Source organism: Mixophyes fleayi, chromosome 5 (genome assembly GCF_038048845.1).
Source record: "Mixophyes fleayi isolate aMixFle1 chromosome 5, aMixFle1.hap1, whole genome shotgun sequence".
NCBI lineage: Eukaryota > Metazoa > Chordata > Amphibia > Anura > Limnodynastidae > Mixophyes > Mixophyes fleayi.
This window is the reverse complement of record NC_134406.1, coordinates 54,749,635-54,765,373: the sequence shown is the minus strand read 5'-3', so window position 1 is coordinate 54,765,373 and position 15,739 is coordinate 54,749,635. Positions and strand designations below refer to the sequence as shown.

Sequence of the window (15,739 nt, the reverse complement as noted above, 5' to 3'; positions counted from 1 at the left end):
CTGTTCCTGGCTACCTGTTCCTGTGTACCTGACTCCTGTGATCCTGCTCCCTGTGTACTCCCATTTTCCTTCTACTCCTGTGTATCAACCTGGCTGTGACCTGACTATTCTTTGGCTTAATCCCTGGCACCGTGAATTGGACTGACCATCCCGTTTACCGACCCGGCTGTGTTATCGACTACTCTCTGGATTTCCCTCTGGCATCGTATACCTGATACCTCCTGTGTACCGACCCGGCTGTGTCTCGACTCCTCTGGCTCCATCTCCTGCTACGCACTCAACCAACTCTGTTCATCTACCGGTGACTGCTCCAGACCTCCAAACCCTGGAATTCACGGTTAGTGCCTGTATTTGCATCACTTTGTCATATTGCCTGTTTGACTACCCATCACTTAGAGCCTTCTCCCTTACGTCAGTAGGCTAACCTGGGGGCCGCGACCTGCGGTTCTTCTGCAGCAAAGTCCACCCTACCTTGCGGTGGTTCTTGGTGAAGACCGGAAGGTCGTTAGACTCCGCGCCCTAGGTAAGCCTGTGCAAATACTGACTAAGGCATCAGAACCGTAACAGTTTGCTCTGACCCCCTTATCTAACTGATGGAAGTGTCAGGAAATCCCTCCGCTAGGGAATTACTGGATCACTTAGCGGTTCGGGTTGAAGACCAGGGGAAGAATCAAGAACAGTTATTACAGATTCTGCAGACTCTGTCTAACAGGTTGGACACGCTCCAAGGTACGGTCTCAGCTCAAGCAGCTCAGGTGGCAGCTCCTACTCCTCCGCCTGTTCCGGCTCCACCACCTGCTCCCTCTCAGAGCAGCCCTGCCGTTATTGCTCCAGCCATCTCTCAACTCCGCATACCTAACCCACCTAAGTTCAATGGGGATCCTAAGGAATGCCGAGGGTTCTTGAACCAGTGTGTTATTCAATTTGAACTACAGCCCGGAAACTTTCCTACAGAGAAAACTAAAGTCGCTTATATAATCCTATTATTATCTGGTCAAGCGCTTGCCTGGGCTTCTCCTCTTTGGGAACATGATGACCCTATCCTTCATAATTGTGCCACTTTTCTGGAAACCTTCAGACGCATCTTTGATGAACCCGGACGGGTCTCCAGTGCTGCTTCAGGACTTCTCCATCTACGCCAAGGTACCCTTACTTTGGGCCAGTACGCTCTCCAATTTCGCACTATGGCGGCTGAGCTACGTTGGAACAATGAAGCTTTGGTGGCCACGTTCTGGCAGGGCTTGTTAGATCGTATTAAGGATGAGTTAGCGGCCCGAGAGTTACCCACTACTCTGGACGAATTGATATCTCTCTGTAACCAGATTGATATCCGGTTCCGTGAACGCACTCAAGAGAGAGAAAATTCCCGTCGATCCACATTTCACTTGGCACCTCGATTTCAGAGTCCAATTACTCCTGAGGAAGAGCCTATGCAGTTGGGAAGGGCACGTTTATCCCAGGAGGAAAGAGAGAGGCGATTCAAGAACCGTTTGTGCCTCTATTGCGGGGAACCCGGTCATGTTTTGAGCCAGTGTGGGAGGCGTCCGGGAAACGACCGGACCTAACTGACGTTGGAGAGGCTAAGTTAGCTAGGTCTATTCCCTCTCCTGTGATTTGGTCTTGTCTACATGAGACCACTTTTAGGTTTTTTCCAGGGCCTCTTTAAGTACCCAATCCACCCCTGCCCTATCCCAAGCACAGTCTTTGTTATTGGGCACATTCTCATTGCTATGTGAGATATATAAAATTACTTACACATTTTATGTCACATATAAAAACCCACAAGCCATAGCAATCACAAAGGAATAGTTATGCAGTATTTAACATTTCTTGAAGCTATAACTATGGATTTACATTCAGATATAACGTGGATGACATTTTGTTCTGCATTTTTAATACAATTCTGAACCATAGTCTATTTATAGATGAGGACTACTGAGCCTTACATTGTCACTTTATACAGCTGCTTACTATTCACAAGCTGCTTACTATTCACATTAGTAAATAAATCATTTCTTCTGCTTTATCTCTGTCTGTCGTCTCAAAGGCATTTCTATTTATGGATGCTGCTGCACAATCCACCATTTCATTATATTTATCCAGATGATGACAATTTTAATCTGTGGGGATCTAAAGTATGTTTTTAGAGCACGTGTTTATTTGTGAAATGATCTGTAACAGTTGTGGTTTTAATTTATCTAATGGTTACAATGATATGGCTTAATGTATTATTTTCTGAGATAAATTAAATTCTCCTGTATACTGAATATATCTAATTCTGGCAAAATAAACATGCAAACAGTAAAGTGAATGCAGGTGTACGTATAGCCTGTGATAGATATATAGAAAATGCAGGGATGGAGTTTTTGCAGTAAACTGTCTGTCTCTATGTAGTCATGGATTCAGGCAGCTGGTGTGGCCTGGCTGTTTTTTCGACATTAATATTGCCATTATTGTGTTTTACGTGTTATCACACCACTAGCCAGTTGACTTCGGATTTCAGGAATGAAGCTTCTTGTTGCAGGGTTTCCCGGGTAAAAAGAATTAGGTTACATTATCAACAAATCACTTGTGTGAAGTGATCCTCATTTCAAGGTGTGTTTAGTTCATAGGTTCCAGCCTGGGACATACTGTGTTATGTAGCAAAGTGGGCAGGTGGTTTTGCACAAACAGACAGACACATCCTCTTGGTAGCACCTGTCACCAATATGTACAAGTTATTTGCCCTGCACTGAAACATGATGCACACACAGCAAAGCTTAATTCATTCTTGCCCACACACGGTATATGTGCAGTGCGCTAGTCTGCACCTTACAGGCACCATCAAATGGCAGATGTAGGCGCCGCGACCGCCTGTAAGCTGTCAATAATTAGAGGTCAGGGATTTCCATAAAAAGGTTGAAAGGGTCCGTTAATTGCATGGGAGACCTGAATCAACCCGCCCATGGAATACATTACTAATACAGCCTTGCAAAGTGGCTCTAATAGTAATTGTTGAACTAGTTACTTAGTGCTAAAAATATGGAAGACCTGTTTGAGTCTCCGATGACTCCTCAAGGATTCCCTTTTGACCCTGAGACCACCACAAACCTAGAGAAAAGCACATAAATCCAGACACATTGCTTAAAAGTTACTATATAAAGACATTAGTAAACATATACTACTTTGTAATGTTGCTTATAAAATAAACAAAATAGATAAATCCAAGCCAACACAATGCAAAAATTGCTTCAGTCATAATGGGATTAATAAAATGCTGATTAATCTCAGGAGAACAAAAATAAAGTCATGCTATGAGCAATCTTCTCATGGTATGGACTAAAAACGCAACAGGCTGACCTGGGACATATACTTATATCTGATGTAGTCACTGACACTAATTCACTTGCTGCATATTATTTATTAATACTAAAATTGACACAAAGCAGTGTATCAATGCTGAAATAGAATAGAAATATGCCTCTAATACAGTGACGACATATCTGTAAGAGAACCCCATCCTATGTTTTTATATTTTTATTTTAAAATAGATACAAAGAACGCATTTACATACATTTCAATACTTAAAATTAACTAAAAGTCTAACAAAGAAATACTTAAGCTTGTAAAATAAAGGTTAAGCTGTTTTTGATGAAAGAATCTAAAGTGGAAATAAGTGTTACTCACTTTTTGACTTTAATGTATTAGGTAAAATATGATATACACAAAGGAATCAGATCATTAGACCAGAAAGGTTAGAACAGGGAAGGGAAAACCATTATTCTGATAAAAAAAAAAAAAGATTTGGGTATTATAACAGCTTTAAAATATCTTTTGTAACATTGTAACATTTTGAGACTAACAAAAGGGCAGATAGAAAGGCTACGATAGACATAGTTTAGGCCCCAGCAGAACACTTGAATAGTGACATGAAAAAAGATAAAATGTATAAAATGAGAACAAGAATAGAGCTTGTATTCTAAGGATTCATAAAACCTTTCCCAGCAGTCACTAGAATTCATTTCTTACACTGATGATATCTAATGAGACTGAAACAACAAGAGAATATGTTATCAATAGGCATTACCTACTATCACATTGGCTTCCCCTCATAATTAAAGTTTTCCTTTTTCTATCCCAATCTACTGATGGCTTTACCCTCATTTATGTTATAACTCCTGAAAATAAGAGAATGGCTTTAATCCAAGTGATAAATATTGTGTACTCCCTTCTACCATATTCTGGTGCAAACTTTAGGGACCTGATTCATTAAGGATCTTAACTTAAGAAACTTCTTATTTAAGTCTCATGGACAAAACCATGGTACAATGCAAGGGGTGAAAATTAGTATTCTGTTTTGCACATAAGTTAAATACTGCCTGTTTTTTCATGTAGCACACAAATATCAACTTTAAATTTCAGTGTACAAACAAACTATCAAGTATTTGTGTGTTACATGAAAAAACAGTCAGTATTTAACTTATGTGCAAAACAGAATGCAAATTTGCACTCCTTGCATTGTAACATGGTTTTGTCCAGGAGACTGAAATAAGAAGTTTTTAAGTTAAGATCCTTAATGAATCAGGCCCTAGGACCATATGTGAAGCACTGTACATAATCAGGGAAATGTCCATAATCTTCACATGTCTATAACCAATTAAATATCTTATCCAGAAAAATGATGCCTCCTTTTTGTGGATTAAGAGAATTGGGCAACACATTATTGCAACTGTTCCACAGCAGCAGAGAATGACCCCATCCTGAACTATCAATCTATCATCCCACACATAATTTTCTCCACTATCAACTACAGCAAAATATATGCACACTCCTGTTAAGATATGTGTATAGTCCACAAAAAACTGTTTTGTAACATCAGATCAGCACTTAGGGGCTTGCAATGCAGGTAATTCGTAAATGGCCTCACAATCTAAATGTCTACATAGGCCGCAGGTGCAACAAAGACAATTGCAGCTGGTACTAATAAACAGATTAACCAAAATACTAAAGGAGCAGAGGAGATGTATCACAGAGCAACAAAAATTAGAATTGAACAAATATTTGTATAAATAAATGCAGTACATTGTTAAATTGTATTACATTATACAATATATTAACACATTTTCTGGTTGAAAGTTGTTGTTTTTTAGTTTTAAGTCTTTTTACTTAAAATGTATGGTCTTGGAAATAGTACGAGCAGGGCCATTTTAAGAAAGTGGAAGAATGGTCATTAGCTCTTTAAAGATAAGGGACCTCTTGTTTCAAACAGAAGAGTCTCTCTTTATGACTTGCTTGACCAAGTTCATAGATTAAAGGCTGTGTATTACCAAGCTCATTAATATCCATGAAAAAAATATGGAGTATTATACTTGGCTCTCTTTCACTCCTCTACAGCAAGTTGTCAATTTAGAAGATATGTGCTTCTGTAATTGAACAGGCAGACGATGATTGATAGCTTTGTAGTCTTGCTCTGCAGAAATGCACTGCAATGATTGGTGGATTCATACAGTTGTGTGACAGCTGAGTAATGGACTTCAGTAGCAGCTGCTTGATCTGCATCAGACCCAATTAGAACACAGTCCTAAAGATGCAGGTGGTGGTTTTATCTGACTGTCATTGAGAGGGGGGTGAGGGGATATCCTTTATTAAATATCACTAATCAGCAGAGATCCAATGGAATGCCAGCTTAACATTGAAGTATGGATATTACCCTCATGATTAATATTTGAATAACTCAATTATAGGGATATCTCCTCTTTTAAAGTTATAGTCTGATGTCTGACTTTATATAACCATAAGATTAGACAAAAACCGAAATGTGAACCTACTGCAAACCTTAAGTCCAGACGTAAAGAAACACTTTCAGTATGATCTGTAATGCCCCCCTAGATTTTGAGTATGCTGGCCCTATCTAAATAAATAATAATAATACCAGCATAAACACCAAAGAGATCATTTGCTCTACATTTGAGACATAATTCCAAATTACCCTTTGTGTTTTTCAAAGAGTTACAGGGGAAGCCACTGTTGTGTTCTTCACCTAAGATCCATTGATGTCATATAGTAGCCCGCAGTACACATGTTTAGTAGGCTTTAGTTTTGCTTATAACTTATAGCCTACACTTTCTTTAAAAGCCATAGAAAATGACTCATTAATGCTTATTAACAGGCATTATAATTATACCTTGCAAAGACGTTACATAATTTGTAATGTGATTAAAAGAAGGTAAAATGAGCAGCAGTCGCAATGACATGAAAATGGCAGTCACTGAACCATACACAACTGATCCTGCAAGCCATAATTTAGACCCCTAACGTCGTCCTACGCCACTGTTACATTCCGTCAATGCAGACGCTTCCAATTAATTTCCATGACCTCATCTGCAATTATAGAGTGTAATTTTCAATGCAGTAATAATTGCATAGTGAAAACACACACACAAAAACACCAGCAGCAATCTATTCTCAGCCACAGTTAAAAACTGAAACTGCAAGACATCAAGCATACAGTGCATCAGCCAACTGCAGCGTAGCCAGAGAAACAAGCAACAGAAATAGAATACCAGGATGGCAGTGCGTGGGTGATACACAAACCACTTTATGAGCAAAAGCTTCAAGTGATATTTTAGGCTTGACATAGATGACAGTACCCATTCTCTAATTATTATTCCTACATACATAATGCTTTTATATATTACATAACTTTTTAACCTTCAGCATTAGTGTACTTTACTAGTAAAAAGTTGTGCAGTCTAGAATCTATATAGCACAGATATGGCAAAAATGCTTGTGTAGGGACAGTTTACATAATACAGAAACAGAACATATGTGCATTCATTACTAGGAAAACAAAGTTTAGAGCTCAAAACTTATGGCTGGATTCTCTTAATAAAAAACACGATGTAAAATTCAAAGAAAAATATGTACAACAGCACCTTCCACAAAAGAATGACACTTAGGATATCTATACTCTTTGCAAACCGTGGGCTACAGCAGGGGTCGGCAACCTCCAGAACGTGTGCCAGACGTGGCACGCAGACCACTTCTATCTGGCATGCCGGCGCTGCAGCTGTCTCACTAAAGCAGCCCATTACGCATGCACAGAAACTCCATTTTGCCCGTTATCGGCTGCTTTACTGAAGCAGCATCCGGGTTTCTGGAGAGGAAGATGCCCGTCTCCAAAGGTAAGTAAGAGCGGCAGTAAAAATTGAAAGGCACATCTATGTGGCATACTATCAATAGGGGGCACATCTATGTGGCATACTATCGATAGGGGGGACAACTGTGGCGTACTATGAATAGGGGGGGTGACTATGTGGCATACTATGACTAGGGGGGGCAACTGTGGCATACTATGACTAGGGGGGACACCTGTGGTATACTATGAATAGGGGGGACAACTGTGGTGTACTATGAATAGGGGGGACAACTATGTGGCATACTATGAATATTAGGGACAACTGTGGCATACTATGAATAGGAGGGACAACTGTGTGGCATTCTATGAATAAGGGGGACAACTGTGTGGCATAATATGAATAGGGGGACAACTGTGGCATACTATGACTAAGGAGGACAACTGTGGCATACTATGTCTAGGTGGGGACAACTATGTGGCATACTATGAATATTGGGGACACCTGTGGCATACTATGAATAGGAGGGACAACTGTGTGGCATTCTATAAATAAGGGGGACAACTGTGTGGCATAATATGAATAGGGGGGACAACTGTGTGGCATACTATGAATAGGGGGACAATTGTGGCATACTCTGACTAAGGAGGACAACTGTGGCATACTATGACTAGGGGGGGCAACTGTGGCATACTATGTCTAGGGGGGACAACTATGTGGCATACTATGAATATTGGGGACACCTGTGGCATACTATGAATAGGAGGGACAACTGTGTGGCATTCTATAAATAAGGGGGACAACTGTGTGGCATAATATGAATAGGGGGGACAACTGTGTGGCATACTATGAATAGGGGGACAATTGTGGCATACTCTGACTAAGGAGGACAACTGTGGCATACTATGACTAGGGGGGGCAACTGTGGCATACTATGTCTAGGGGGGACAACTATGTGGCATACTATGAATATTGGGGAAAAATGTGTGGCATACTATGAATAGGGGAGACAACTGTGTGGCATACTATGAATAGGGGGACATCTGTGGCATACTATGACTAGGGGGACATCTGTGGCATACTTTGACTAGGGGGGCAACTGTGGCATACTATGTCTAGGGGGGACAACTATGTGGCATACTATGAATATTGGGGACAACTGTGGCATACTATGAATAGGAGGGCCAACTATGTGGCATACTATGAATAGGGGGGACAACTATGTGGCATACTATGACTAGAGGTGACAACTATGCGACATACTATGAATAGGAGGGACAACAATGTGGCATACTATGAATAGGGGGCCAACTATGGGGCATACTATGAATATGGGGACAACTATGTAGCATTCTATGAATAAGGGGGACAACTATGTGGCATTCTATAAATATGGGGGACAACTGTGACATACTATGACTAGGGGGGACAATTGAGGCATACTATGACTAGGCAGGACAACTATGTGGCATACTATGAATATGTGGGACAATTGTTATTCCATAAATATGGTGGACAACTATGTGGTATTCTATGAATTGGGGGCACAACTGTGCCATACTATGAAATGGGGGCACAACTATTTGTCATGATATGAATTGGGGTCACAGCTTTGTGCCATATTATGAATTGGGGGCACAACTATGTGTCATGATATGAATTAGGGGCCAAGCTTTGTGGCATATTATGAATTGGGGGCACAACTATGAGGCACAATATGAATTGGGGGCACAGTTATGAGGCATGTTGTGAACTGGGGCACTACGGTGTGGCATAAGGTTTACTGATAACATGATATTAGCATCATAATATGAGATGTAATTATTTTATATATATATGCCCAACTGGCACAACTGGGCTTGATTAGATTTTAGCCGGTACACTGCTAAAAAAGGGTTGCCTACCCCTGAGTTATCCTCATACTCACTTTTTAGCCTTTTGGTGCAACAGTTCCTGTCTATTATGTATACAATACTTTTCATATCTTATGCATATAATCAATGTATACTTTCTAGCACAGCATAACCACTCACAGTAATTTTAATGTTCTTCTCCTGATACAAGTTTTTGGATGGTCAATAATTGAATTACAATGTATTAAAGAAATATGTATGTAAGGGTTGGTCCCAAGGACGTAACATGCAATCGCTGGGGCTTCTAGCAAAATTTGGATTCATATTATTTTTCCTTATCAAGCAGTAATCCGCAATGTCTCCTTAGTAATTTGGAATTAGTCACTTTTGAGTTTAAGTCCATACATCAGTCACTTCACTCCTTTGGGCTTCATGACACTGCTCTCTCTTGGTACACCTCTTACCTCTCAGGTCACTCCTTCATTGACTTCTGATTCTCTTTCCCCTCCTCTTCTGATCTCTATTGGTGTTCCCCAAAGTTCTTATCTTGGCCCTCTACTCTTTTCTATTTACACCTCCTCTCTCAGTGAACTCATCTGCTCCTTCGGCCTCCACTAAAACCTATGCCCGATAAACCCAAATCTACTCTTATCGTCCCATACCTCTCACCCTCATTTCTATCCTGCATGTCCAGCTGCCTCTCTGCCATAGGCACCTGGATGACCCAAAGCTTCTTTAAACATAACATGTCCAAATTGAAGCTTATCATCTTTTCCCCTGCTAACATCACCTCGCATCTGCCTCACAGTTAACAGCATCACTCTCTCCCCTGTTTCCTACATGCGCTGCCTTGGTGTCATTTAGACTTCACCCTTAGATTTACCACTCACATCCAGTCCCTCTTGCAGTCCTACTGCCTTCATCTATGAACATTGCCGAAATACGCCCTTCCTCACTCAAGCAGTAATTAAAACTCTGTTCCACTTTCTCATTATTTCCCATCTTGATTCCTGTAACCTGCTCCTCACTGGGCTCCCCCATACCTGCCTTTCCCTCTTCATGCATACTAAATGCTGAAGCTAAACTTATGTTCTGCTCGCTCCTAATCTACTGCCCCTCTCTGTAAATCCCTTCACTGATTCCCCATTGCCTCAATAATTAGGTTATTAGGTTAAAACACCCTCCCCTACAAGGCCCTCACTAACCCTTCCCCTCCATATATCTCTGACCTTGTCACGAGATAAACCCCAACATGTTCACTCAATTCCGCCTCTGACCAACTTTCTTTTCCCCTCATTACCTCCTCCCACTTCCATCTTGAAGACGTCTCCTGCCAGCCCTCCACTTATGGAATTCTGTGACTTGTCTTACCAGACTGTCCCCCAACTTTCTTTCCTTCAAACGATCCCTCAAAATTCACCTCTTTATACTTGCCCACTCTACCCCCCAAACCCTAACTTCCATTCCCTCTGCCTCATCCATTATCCACATTCACTCTTGCCCCATTTGCACCTACTGTGTCTCATTACCCCTCTATCTAAAATGTAAGCGCTCATGGGCAGAGTCCTCTCCGCCTTATGTTTCATGTCTGCCTCCCTCATACAACTTTGTTGTCATGTCTTAAGATGTTTTCTGGGCACCTTATAAATAAACGTTGATGACATAGTTTTGCCTTATTAGGGGAGTAAAAGCTTGAGGAACTAGTGCTATATAGAAAAGAAAGATTAAGAAGTGAAGAATAGTTATCAGGCTGTGGGCAAAGTCATGTTGCATTCCTTACATTTTTTTTAATCTGTTTAGGTTTAAAGAAATAAAAAATATTGATATAAATGCAAATTTTCAGCTTTTGTTGCTGTTTGTAGGTTATTGTGAAACTCCATCCTATCTCCTAAGTGAGGTATTCGCCATAGAAGGGACACTTCTAGGGCTCATCTTATGCAGTCTTGGAACTCATTTCACTCGACTTCCTGAGTGAAAGGGCTGTGAATTACCATATATTTTAGTTGCTATTGCTGGTGCAGGAAGTTATTATGTAAAATGCATTTGTAGTCTGTAATACTTCCCCTTTTAATACACTCTATTTGAAACCTTTAGCAGAACACATTTTTCTCTTCCTTCCCCTGAGTCACCCTGGAAGAGGGACAGATAATAGCATAACAGTGCTCTGTCCCTACACGCCCGCTCCATGCCAGTACTTCATACTGGTGTAGCGTGCTAACATAGAGCAGGGAGGTAACTATGGCTGTGATTAGCATTCTAGCCAAACTAGAATGCTAATCTAGCCAAGCTAGAATTCTAATCTAGCCAAACTTTTACCACAGTAGGTGGGTCTATTAGCATACTCATCTGCCTGATTAGAATGTGAGTCACCCAATGAAGACTCTCCTGGGTGAATTACTGAGGAGGGGGGGAAATTGCTAGAGGCCATTTATAGAGACGACATACAGGGCCATTAAGCCAACTTAGGTGGTTGCCTAGGGTGCCATGGTCTACGGGAAACCTAAAAGACTGAATGAGTGACACAATGTCATTCTGTGTTTTTAATGTCCCTGTGATGTCCCTGCACCGAGTGCTGGCCACTGACAAGGAAGGGCATCACTGCTTACCTGTGAAACAGCCTGCTGCTCCTCCTCAAAGTCAGTGATGTCTTGGGAGTTTGGCGCTGTGTTATGATTAGGACTGCCAAGAGGAATTCAGAGCCCCAGTACAACAACTTCATGGGAGCCCCCTTAAAGTTGAGCATGGGGAAAAAGTAGCTATAGATGGCTTCATATGATTGGGGGCGTGGCTAGCAGTTGAAAATGCTAGGCCACCCTTCTACAGGCAAAAAACATGCATTGTTGTGCACTCCTGACTTTCAGGACATCTAACACCATAATGTAGTATATAAGCAATGCAGTGTGTATATAAAGAGTTAACAATCTTGGCCTGCCCCTTACATTGGGCAGAACAGTCACCAAAAATTGTGATTGTCCCACAAGAATCACAACATTTCACAGACTGTCCTGCTCTCTCCTACCTGTTCTTGTCACTTTTACCACCTGTGGCTGCTGCTTTCTTTAGTTGTGGCTTGTCTGGATCCTGGAAAGTTGGGGGCCCTATTTGGAAAAAACTGGGTTCATTTAGAAAATTCAAATCAGCCCGGGTGTTAAATCAATAGCACCCACGACTAATAATTAGGCCTTCCTCCAGCCCCAACATTAAAATAATAGTATTCCCATTTAATAAATGAACCTATTTCCCTCCCTGCAAACAGCCCCAGCAATAAATTAATAGTATTTACATTTACCTATTTCCCTCAACCATCACTGCCATTAAATAATTCATAGTCACATTTAATAAAGAGACCTCATTCTCCCCAAACTCACCCCCACATTCAATAGCGCCCAAACCACCCCATCTTACATTAATAGTCCCCACTATTAAATTGCCCCAATATCACCCCACAAACAAAATAGCCTTAATTAGCCACCACCTACCTCACACACACTACATTGCTACAAGGCCCCTGTGCCATCACACACACATTACTGTGCCCCTTCATCATCACTACGATGTGCCCCCTTATGATCACACTGCACCCTCCATGCTGCTTTTCCCCCCTTCACCTGTCCTCCCTTCATCCACTGTGCCTTTCTCCTCCCCTTCTTCATCACACTTCATCACACTGTGCCTCCCCCGTCTTCATCACACTGGGAATTTCTCACCACCCTTGTTCATCAGACTGTGTCTTTCTCCCCCACTTCTTCATCACACTGTGCCTTTCTCCCCCCTTTTCCTCACACTGTGCCTTCCTCCCCTCCTTTTTCCTCACACTCTGCCCCCCTTTTCCTCACACTGTGCCTTCCTCCCCTACTTTTTCCTCACACTCTGCCCCCCCTTTTCCTCACACTGAGCCTCTTCCCCCTTTTTCCCCACAATGTGCCTCCTCCCCCCTTTTTCCTCACACTGTGCTTTTCTGCTTCTCGGCGGCCCTGGCTATAATGTAATCGCCCAGCGTGATACCCCCAGTATGAGGAGTAGAAGATGCCAACTCCCGACCTCCTCCTTGCCAAGCTAAGTTAATGCAGGTTAAGAAGAGGGGGGGGGGCAGCTCCTGAACGTGGGTTTCTGCTGGCCCTAGTGATGTCATTGTTAAACAAAATGTAAGTGTCCCTTTACATAACTGTAAACTATATTTTTTTGTGTCTGGGCTGATGGCTTTTGGGCTGCCCTAATCATTAGAGGCTATTGAATATGTAGAAGGAAAATGAAAGAGGCAAAGCAGACTAAATAAGATTGTGTTGTTCAAATATGTGAAACCCATATTTCTACTTGTGTTAAATCAGGCAAACAAAATTGGTTAGTACACATTTGCACCTTAAAGAGTTTAGCTTTATCCCACTGATAGTAAAATGCCCCACTGTTATTGTCAATCTCAGGCCCCATTGTCTATTAAAAACATTTTACCGCATCCATATATTAAGACAACGATAGTGGCATGCACCTCTGCCTCACAGTACTGGGGTCATAAGTTCATTTCCAGACCATGGCCTTATCTGTGTGGAGTTTGTATGTTCTCCCTGTGTTCGCGTGAGTTTCCTCCGGGTGCTCCGGTTTCCTCCCACACGCCAAAAATATACAGGTAGGTTAATTGGCTGTTATCAAAATTGACACTAGTCACTCCCTGTCTGTCTGTGTGTGAATGGGTGTCTATATTAGGGAATTTAGATTGTAAGCTCCAGTGGGGCAGGGACTGATGTGAATGGGTTCTCTGTACAGCACTGCGGAATTAGTGGCGCTATATAAATAAATGATGATGATGATGATGATGAAACTGGTACGTAGAAAAAAGTTGCAAAGGGGCAACCAATCAGATATTAGCTTTCACTGTCTAAATGCCATTGCAAAGGTTAAAGAGCCTGATAGCTTGTTACATGTTGTAGCACTTCTTTAGTGTGCACCAGTTATCATATTTCAGATCAAGGGAGGGCTGGCAAATTTTAGCCCGGGGGGCAAGACTCGACTCAGCAGACTATTAGGAACATTTTAAAGGGAAATAAATGTAAGTGGCCCAGTGACCCTGCCCTAGGTAGCCCACTATGAGACCGGCCCAGGTGGCAGATGCCCCCCTCCCTGTTAGGGAAATCCATTGCACAGGGCTGCGCTGAACAGGGGGTTATGAAGTTTACTTTAGAATAAAATTTTAACTCTTTATTATCCAGAGCACACAACTTGAGCTAATAAACCCTTAGAATTAAGAAGTTTATAGCTGATTTTAAAAACAGAAAGAGAAAAGACTTAGAATTACACTACGTCTTTTACACTACTAAGGTGTCTGCATTTTTGCAAGTGTATGTCCCTACAATAAGTAGGTAGGAAAACATAAGGTGTGTTTTATGTGTTACAGATTCAGAAAATGTTAATTAGTAATGGCGCTTTAATTGAAATAAAAACAATAAAAATACTGGCACGTGTGTACATCTTTATGGACAATTTCGGCAGATTTGTGATTGGTTAGCACAGTTTTAACATAAACCTGCTTATTTTAGGAATTAGCAGTTTTTCTCACCACGTGACTGTGAATGACTATAAATGCCTGTAATGGTTGTATATAGATCGTGACTATTGGTAAGTGACATAGTTGCAATGAGCCAACATGAAGTAGTAGATGCAATTCTCTTGATGGAGACTTTGAATAATTTATAAATGTATTTATGCTTTTATGAAATACATGGTGCCTGGTGAGGTATCTCAGTTACTGCATACGTTTCATCATGTGGCAAAACAATAGATAGTGTTGGCGTTACTAATTACCCGATGATGTCTATAATTTAGGCCAGTCTAACTTGAAGAATGAAGAATGATATCACCAAGTGAGATCTAACTGATGTGCATGGCTCTTTTACAGACACAGTGGCCTGTCATACAGCAGGTCCCCAAAAAAGAAAATATAGAGAAAAGCATTAAGAATAACTTGACCTTAACTTTACATCTATCCTGGCGATTGCATATGTGTATACTGTACCAACTTTTACAGCTCCAATAACTTCAGGGCTGGAAAAGGTTTCCTCTTGGTTTTTATTGGAAAGTGACATTTACTTCCTTCATACTAGACATGTACTTCACCCAGCATCACTAAGTGACAATATAGTGACATTGGATGACATATGGAGATGGGAGCGGTGTTGGCTGATTTATTAGTTCATTTTTTTTTAGTTGCGTATAGAGCAGAGAATAATGCACATTTATATAGCCTATGTGGACAATTAATATATGGAAGCTCCAGAGTAAGTTTTATAGATATCACATAATGAATATACTTAATCATTGAGAGCAGCCTCTCAGATTTGTGAGCTTATGTTGAAAATAGGTTCTAAATACAACAGTTTTGGTGCAATGATGCACTACAAACACTGATGCACTGAACACTGACGTAGTACCCAATGCGTGACTTTTGGACTTGATGAACGAAGTTAAATAGTCATTGATTTATCTTTTCATACGTTTACTACATATGTTATGAGAAGTGGTCAGGCTTAATTTTCCAAGTTCATTTGTGCCATTGCAGAAGAGTCTATTATAAGGAAACAACAACGACTATTGATTATTTTAAAAGTAAAATCTTGCATGTGAAAATTTATTTAATCAATGGAATTTCAGGACAATGCTTGTACAGCAGAATATCGACTTTTGAACACAAAAATGTACTCTGTGACGGACAATCTTGTTATCTATGAATATTACAAATCCATACACAGTTTGAATAGTTTTGACACTCAAAGAATATAT

The 15,739-nt window shown here is 41.0% G+C and overlaps 1 protein-coding gene across 1 annotated transcript in view; it reads left to right on the top strand.

The window, feature by feature from the left end:
• HDAC9 (histone deacetylase 9) overlaps positions 1-15,739 on the top strand; it is a 397,896-nt gene that overhangs the window by 244,155 nt on the left and 138,002 nt on the right.